At 47.4% G+C, this 6661-nt stretch overlaps 4 non-coding genes across 4 annotated transcripts; all 4 read right to left on the minus strand.

Annotated features, from left to right (window-relative positions):
• Positions 1-991: 991 nt before the first annotated feature.
• trnat-cgu lies at positions 992-1065 on the minus strand. Its single transcript has one exon. It is a non-coding gene; the product is annotated as a tRNA-Thr (tRNA).
• Positions 1066-2349: 1284 nt separating this feature from the next.
• trnat-cgu lies at positions 2350-2423 on the minus strand. The gene has a single exon. It is a non-coding gene; the product is annotated as a tRNA-Thr (tRNA).
• Positions 2424-5017: 2594 nt separating this feature from the next.
• On the minus strand, positions 5018-5091 carry trnat-cgu. The gene has a single exon. It is a non-coding gene; the product is annotated as a tRNA-Thr (tRNA).
• Positions 5092-6364: 1273 nt separating this feature from the next.
• On the minus strand, positions 6365-6438 carry trnat-cgu. Its single transcript has one exon. It is a non-coding gene; the product is annotated as a tRNA-Thr (tRNA).
• Between the last annotated feature and the right edge of the window lie 223 nt (positions 6439-6661).

The following is a 6661-nucleotide window of genomic DNA, read 5'->3' on the forward strand; positions in this document are numbered from 1 at the left end:
GCTTTAGCAAGAAGCTACTGTTTTTCTCTTAGATCAGCACCCAAAGGAACCAAATAACACATCTCAGGCCATGGTGAGGCTGGAAATGGTCGCCAGGCCACAGGTGACCAAGCCTGGGCAAATGAACTGAACCTGTTCTTTAACAGATTTGATTCAGCCCAGCCCCCAGTCTCCATCCACACGGCCCCCTCTCCACACCTTTCCAGTCCAGGCGTCTCCTCCCAGCTGCAGCTGTTCACACCTTAGCAGCAAGCAGTCCACTCTGCCCTCCCTCTGACCACAACAAAGGGACCCCCCCAAGAACCCACAGCTCCAGACCAGCCACTGCCCACCCCCCTCTGAACCAGGTTTAGGAGGGACACATAAGGAGGACAAGGCCAGAAGGCATCAGACCCTGATAACATCAGCATCAGGCTCCTCGGGGAGTGTGCCACCACACCCCGGGGGACCCCCTGAAGTACGCTGGCGGCTACTCTTAACAATCGTTCTTTTATTTTGTACTAATTCAGCATATTGACAACCATAGATTGCAGTCTTGTGTTGTCTTTTTCAAAGGAGATGACGACATTAGTCAACCACTGATAATTTCGAGGCAGGATTCTCTGTTTCGAGACAGGTGCTTTGACCATCTAAGACACAGCACACTTCCATGGAGCGCCACTGACCCTCAGGTATGGGCCTAACTTCACAACACACAAATTTGCCATGAAGAAATGTACAAGAGCCGTTTTAAATGTGTCATAAATGTTTGCCGAGACTTGCCTGTCGATTGCAACAGAAGGACTTGGGTTTGATGTTCACAATTTCCTCGGGCAGATGAATGTGGTCCTGACCCTATCAGGGTCTCCGTATCGCTGTTTAAGTTATACGTCATGTTTGTAGGTTTGGTATGTCCCTGTTGTGAAACAACATGCTTTAACGGTTTGATGCATGGTACAGCAAACAAACCCTTCTCAAACTTGCTCGGGTCAGAATTTGACAAGCTACGTCAAGGCAATGCTGGGATTTGAACCCAGGATCTCCTGTTTACGAGACAGGCACTTTGACCAACTAAGCCACAGCGCCACTTTTGCAAGGACTTGTGAATTTTCCACATGGCTAACTGCAAACACAACCTCGCACTGAAAAGGCTTATATGGGTGGTTTAAATATACCATAAACTGTGCTTGACTGGACACTAGAAGGTCTTTGGTTTGATGCCCAAAGTGCCTCGAGCAGATGAACGTGAATGCTAATTGTTAATGATTTCGACTAGCGATGTTACAATCTAAAGCACGTTGTCCAGGTTTGGCCTCTGTGTGCATAAGACAGAACTGAACATCTCAAATCTCTGCTGGGATTTGAAAGGAGGGGGATCTCAAGATTCTAAGAGATCTGCTTTAGCAAGAAGCTACTGTTTTTCTCTTAGATCAGCACCCATAGGAACCAAATAACACATCTCAGGCCATGGTGAGGCTGGAAATGGTCGCCAGGCCACAGGTGACCAAGCCTGGGCAAATGAACTGAACCTGTTCGTTAACAGATTTGATTCAGCCCAGCCCCCAGTCTCCATCCCACACGGCCCCCTCTCCACACCTTCCAGTCCAGGCGTCTCCTCCCAGCTGCAGCTGTTCACACCTTAGCAGCAAGCAGTCCACTCTGCCCTCCCTCTGACACAACAAAGGGACCCCCCCCAAGAACCCACAGCTCCAGACCAGCCACTGCCCACCCCCCTCTGAACCAGGTTAGGAGGGACATAAGGAGGACAAAGGCCAGGAAAGCATCAGACCCTGATAACATCAGCATCAGGCTCCTCGGGGAGTGTGCACACACCCCGGGGACCCCCTGAAGTACGTGGCGGCTACTCTTAACAATCTTTCTTTTATTTTGTACTAATCAGCATATTGACAACATAGGATTGCAGTTGTGTTGTCTTTCAAAGGAAGCTGACGACACTTAGTCACCACTGAGATTTCGAGCCAGGATCTTCTGTTTTCGAGACAGGTGCTTGACCATCTAAGACACAGCACCACTTCCATGGAGCGCCACTGACCCTCAGTATGTGCCTAACTTCAAACACAAATTTGCCATGAAGAACATGTACAAGAGCCGTTTAAATGTGTCATAAATGTGCCAGACTTGCCTGTCGATGCAACAGAAGGACTTGGGTTTTGATGTTCACAATTTCCCTCGGGCAGATGAATGTGGTGCCTTACCTCTCAGGGTCTCCTATCTCTGTTGAGTTATACGTCATGTTTGTAGGTTTGGTATGTCCCTGTTGTGAAAAACACTGCTTAACGGTTTGATGCGTGGTACAGCAAACTAACCCTTCTCAAACTTGCTCGGGTCAGAATGAGAAAAGCTACGTCAAGGCACTGCTGGGAATTGAACCCAGGATCTCCTGTTTACGAGACAGGCACTTTGACCAACTAAGCCACAGCGCCACTTTTGCAAGTGACTTGTGAATTTTCCACATGGCTAACTGCAAACACAACCTCGCACTGAAAAGGCTTATATGGGTGGTTTAAATATACCATAAATGTGCTTGACTGGACACTAGAAGGTCTTTGGTTTGATGCCCAAAAGTGCCTCGAGCAGATGAACGTGAATGCTAATGTTAATGTTTCGATAGCGATGTTACAATCTAAAGCACGTTGTCAGGTTTGGCCTCTGTGTGCATAAGACAGAACTGAACATGTCAAATCTCTGCTGGGATTTGAAAGGAGGGGGATCTCAAGATTCTAAGAGATCTGCTTTAGCAAGAAGCTACTGTTTTTTCTCTTAGATCAGCACCCATAGGAACCAAATAACACATCTCAGGCCATGGTGAGGCTGGAAATGGTCGCCAGGCCACAGGTGACCAAGCCTGGGCAAATGAACTGAACCTGTTCTTTAACAGATTTGATTCAGCCCAGCCCCCAGTCTCCATCCACACGGCCCCCTCTCCACACCTTTCCAGTCCAGGCGTCTCCTCCCAGCTGCAGCTGTTCACACCTTAGCAGCAAGCAGTCCACTCTGCCCTCCCTCTGACCACAACAAAGGGACCCCCCCCAAGAACCCACAGCTCCAGACCAGCCACTGCCCACCCCCCTCTGAACCAGGTTAGGAGGGACATAAGGAGGACAAAGGCCAGGAAGGCATCAGACCCTGATAACATCAGCATCAGGCTCCTCGGGGAGTGTGCACACACCCCGGGGGACCCCCTGAAGTACGTGGCGGCTACTCTTAACAATCTTTCTTTTATTTTTGTACTAATCAGCATATTGACAACATAGGATTGCAGTTGTGTTGTCTTTCAAAGGAGCTGACGACACTTAGTCACCACTGAGATTTCGAGGCAGGATCTTCTGTTTTCGAGACAGGTGCTTGACCATCTAAGACACAGCACCACTTCCATGGAGCGCCACTGACCCTCCGTATGTGCTCTAACTTCAAACACAAATTTGCCATAAGAAATGTACAAGAGTTTGTTTCAATGTGTCAAAAATGTGCCAGACTTGCCTGTCGATGCAACAGAAGGACTTGGTTTAATGTTCACCATTTCCTCGGCAGATGAATGTGGTCCTGACCTCTCAGGGTCTCCGTATCGCTTGTAAGTTATACGTCTCATGTTTGTAGGTTTGGTAGTAGGTCCCTGTTGTAAAACATGCTGCTTATCAATTTGTGTGTGGTACAGCACACTTGACCTCCTCAAACTTCCTTGTGTCACAGATGACAAGCACGTCAAGGAACTGTTGGGATTCGAACCCAAGATCTCCTCTGTCTACAAGACAGGTGCTTTCACAGTTTACGCCACAGCGCCTCCTCAAGCCCAAACCCAAACCCCATCAAATTCCCAGAATTTACCACAATGCAAGAGAAAAACTTGTCCTCATAAACAAGTCTTGTCATTGACGGTTTAAGATTATGTCCTACATGCTGACAATGCCCATTTGTGATTGGTGTAGTAAAGTTCACAAGTTCTGCAGACTTTATTAAAGATTTCCTCACTAACAGCTGAGTTCTGTTGGAATTTGAAGTCATGACCGCCTCTTGCAAAACAGGAACTTGTACAATATTAATTTCAGAAAACAAAGCAGCCAATGACGGGTAACAAACAGTTAGTGAAAGTGCACGAAAAAGCCGGTGAAGGTACTGCTGGGATTTGAACCCGGGATCTCCTGTTTACAAAAGAGGCACTTTGACCAACTAGTCCACAGCGCCACTTTTGCGTGCAACTGGTGACGTTTCCATATGGCTAACTGCAAACACAACCTCGCACTGAAAAGGCTTATATGGGTGGTTTAAATATACCATAAATGTGCTTGACTGGACACTAGAAGGTCTTTGGCTTTAGCAAGAAGCTACAGTTTTTCTCTCAATTCAGCACCCAAAGGAACCAAATAACACATCTCAGGCCATGGTGAGGCTGGAACCTGGACCAGGTTAGGAGGGACTTAAGGAAGACAAAGGCCAGGAAGGCAACAGACCCTGATAACAAGCATCAGGCTCCTCGGGGAGTGTGCACACCCCCTGAAGACCCCCTGAAGTACGTGGCGGCTACTCTTAACAATCTTTCTTTTATTTTTGTACTAATCAGCATATTGACAACATAGGATTGCAGTTGTGCTGTCTTTCAAAGGAGCTGACGACACTTAGGCACCACTGGGATTTCAAGCCAGGATCTTCTGTTTTCGAGACAGGCGCTTGACCATCTAAGGCACAGCACCACTTCCATGGAGCGCCACTGACCCTCAGTCACTTTAAACACAAATATGCCATGAAGAACATGTACAAGAGCCGTTTAAATGTGTCATAAATGTGCCAGACTCGCCTGTCGATGCAACAGAAGGACTTGGGTTTGATGTTCACAATTTCCTGGGGCAGATGAATGTCGTGCTTACCTCTCAGGGTCTTCATTTTTCTGTTGAGTTATACGTCATGTTTGTAGGTTTGGTATGTCCCTGTTGTGAAAAACACTGCTTAACGGTTTGATGCGTGGTACAGCAAACTAACCCTTCTCAAACTTGCTCGGGTCAGAATGAGAAAAGCTACGTCAAGGCACTGCTGGGAATTGAACCCAGGATCTCCTGTTTACGAGACAGGCACTTTGACCAACTAAGCCACAGCGCCACTTTTGCAAGTGACTTGTGAATTTTCCACATGGCTAACTGCAAACACAACCTCGCACTGAAAAGGCTTATATGGGTGGTTTAAATATACCATAAATGTGCTTGACTGGACACTAGAAGGTCTTTTGGTTTGATGCCCAAAGTGCCTCGAGCAGATGAACGTGGAATGCTATGTTAATGATTTCGATAGCGATGTTACAATCTAAAGCACGTTGTCAGGTTTTGGCCTCTGTGTGCATAAGACAGAACTGAACATCTAAATCTCTCGCTGGGATTTGAAAGGAGGGGGATCTCAAGATTCTAAGAGATCTGCTTTAGGAAGACTACTGTTTTTTCTTAGATCAGCACCCAAAGGAACCAAATACACATCTCAGGCCATGGTGAGGCTGGAAATGGTCGCCAGGCCACAGGTGACCAAGCCTGGGCAAATGAACTGAACCTGTTCTTTAACAGATTTGATTCAGCCCAGCCCCCAGTCTCCATCCACACGTCCCCCTCTCCACACCTTTCCAGTCCAGGGGTCTCCTCCCAGCTGCAGCTGTTCACACCTTAGCAGCAAGCAGTCCACTCTGCCCTCCCTCCGACCACAACAAAGGGACCCCCCCAAGAACCCACAGCTCCAGACCAGCCACTGCCCACCCCCCTCTGAACCAGGTTAGGAGGACATAAGGAGGACAAAGGCGAGGAAGGCTTCAGACCCTGATAACATCAGCATCAGGCTCCTCGGGGAGTGTGCACACCCCCTGAGGACCCCCTGAAGTACGTGGCGGCTACTCTTAACAATCTTTCTTTTATTTTTGTACTAATCAGCATATTGACAATATAGGATTGCAGTTGTGTTGTCTTTCAAAGGAGCTGACGACACTTAGTCACCACTGAGATTTCAAGCCAGGATCTTCTGTTTTCGAGACAGGCTTGACCATCTAAGACACAGCACCACTTCCATGGAGCGCCACTGACCCTCAGTATGTGCCTAACTTCAAACACAAATTTGCCATGAAGAACATGTACAAGAGCCGTTTAAATTTGTCATAAATGTGCCAGACTGCCTGTCGATGCAACAGAAGGACTTGGGTTTGATGTTCACAATTTCCTCGGGCAGATGAATGTGGTCCTGACCTCTCAGGGTCTCCGTATCGCTGTTAAGTTATACGTCATGTTTGTAGGTTTGGTATGTCCCTGTTGTGAAAAACATTGCTTAACGGTTTGATGCATGGTACAGCAAACCAACCCTTCTCAAACTTGCTCGGGTCAGAATTTGACAAGCTACGTCAAGGCACTGCTGGGATTTGAACCCAGGATCTCCTGTTTACGAGACAGGCACTTTGACCAACTAAGCCACAGCGCCACTTTGCAAGTGACTAGTGAATTTTCCACATGGCTAACTGCAAACACAACCTCTCACTGAAAAGGCTTATATGGGTGGTTTAAATATACCATAAATGTGCTTGACTGGACACTAGAAGGTCTTTGGTTTGATGCCCAAAAGTGCCTCGAGCAGATGAACGTAATGCTAATGTTAATGATTTCGATACCGATGTTACAATTTAAAGCACGTTGTCAGGTTTGGC

Source organism: Anabas testudineus, chromosome 23 (assembly GCF_900324465.2).
Source record: "Anabas testudineus chromosome 23, fAnaTes1.2, whole genome shotgun sequence".
Lineage (NCBI taxonomy): Eukaryota > Metazoa > Chordata > Actinopteri > Anabantiformes > Anabantidae > Anabas > Anabas testudineus.